A 1705-nucleotide genomic window follows, 5' to 3' on the forward strand; every position below is an offset into this window, starting at 1 on the left:
GTAACTGAGCATAAGAGGAATAGGAGATGAACCTGAAGAAGTGAGGGGGGTCTTTTTGGTCCTGGTATGAACTTTGGCATTTATTTACTCTGATTAGGGTGGAGGGTCTTTGCAGGATTCTCAGCAGAGGGAGGGTATAATCTGACTGACAATTTCACTGGATCCCGTACTAGTTGGGTGGACTGAAGATGAACAAGGGCAGCAGCAGCAAGATGTTAGGAGACTTTGCAGCAATCCAGGCAAGAGATGCTGGTAGCTTGGACCAGTGGAGTAGCAGTGGACGTGGTGAGAAGTGATTGCAATCTGGGTATATTTTGAAGGTAGAGACCGTGGTATTTCCTAACATATTGGATATGGAGTGTGTGATAAAGAGAGGAGTGAGGGATGACTCCAAGGTTTTTGGCCTGTGCAACTAGAAGAATTGGATTGCCTTTAATTGGAAAGGGAAGAGCAGGTTTGAGGGGGACTATGAGGGCTCAGTTTTGGACTCGTTAAATTTGAGATGCCTATTAACGATTTAAGTGGAGATGTTCTGCAGACAGTTGGATACGTGGATCTGGAATTCATGGGAGAGGTCCTGATGTAATATAAAAACTTGCAAATCATAAACACTTTATCGTACTTCACAAATTATGTAGGTCAAGCACCCCAGAACAAAGATCATCTATTAGACGAGTCCTGTATTAAGTAGGAATGGCCCATCTCTGGTACTCCCACCAAGCTCCATCATTGGAGATTCTCAGTGTATCACCTCAGCGTGAACACTGTTGGTGCATCCTGAAGGTACAGCAGCTAGAGGCTGTCTACGATGTACACTCCACAAATCAGACTCCCACTCTTTTAAACCACTTCATTGAGGTATGATTGACATGTAAAAAGCTGTACACATTTAATATATACAATTCAAGGAGTTTGAGAAGAAGTCTACAGCCATGAAACCATCACACCATCAAGACATAGACACACCCATCACCTCCCAGAGGTTTCGCCCCCCCTTTATTTATTTATTTTGTTTGAGGGAGACCTGAATAGTGTGTTTTTATGCCTACCACAGTTTCCAAACATCCAAGAGCCAATGTATAAAAACTACAGTTCTGATTTGTCCTTTGGTTTTCTGAGCAAGAATATAAACTTGAAATATGTGAATTATCAGTCATGACAGGTTTATCATATCTTTGTAGGTGTCTAATTTTATTTGAAATATAGATGTGTCATAAGTTTCTCAGCCCTTCCCAATTTCATTTTTATTTGGCTTAAGATTTAATTAATGTGGCCAACTCTTTAGTTTTCCATTATGTAGAGAGGTACAGTGGTGTAGATTACCGTAATTATTCGTATTTAGCTTTAGAATATACACCCTCCAGAAAGCAGGCATAGAGGAACTTATCTCAACATAATAATGGCCATATATGACAAACCCACAGCCAGCATCGTTCTATGTAGAGAGGTACAGTGGTGTAGATTACCGTAATTATTCGTATTTAGCTTTAGAATATACACCCTCCAGAAAGCAGGCATAGAGGAACTTATCTCAACATAATAATGGCCATATATGACAAACCCACAGCCAGCATCGTTCTCAATGGTGAAAAACTGAAACCATTTCCACTAAGGTCAGGAACAAGACAAGGTTGCCAACTCTCACCACTATTATTCAGCATAGTTTTGGAAGTTTTAGCCACAGCAATCAGAGAAGAAAAAGAAA

Source organism: Physeter macrocephalus, chromosome 15 (genome assembly GCF_002837175.3).
Source record: "Physeter macrocephalus isolate SW-GA chromosome 15, ASM283717v5, whole genome shotgun sequence".
Taxonomy (NCBI): Eukaryota; Metazoa; Chordata; class Mammalia; order Artiodactyla; family Physeteridae; genus Physeter; species Physeter macrocephalus.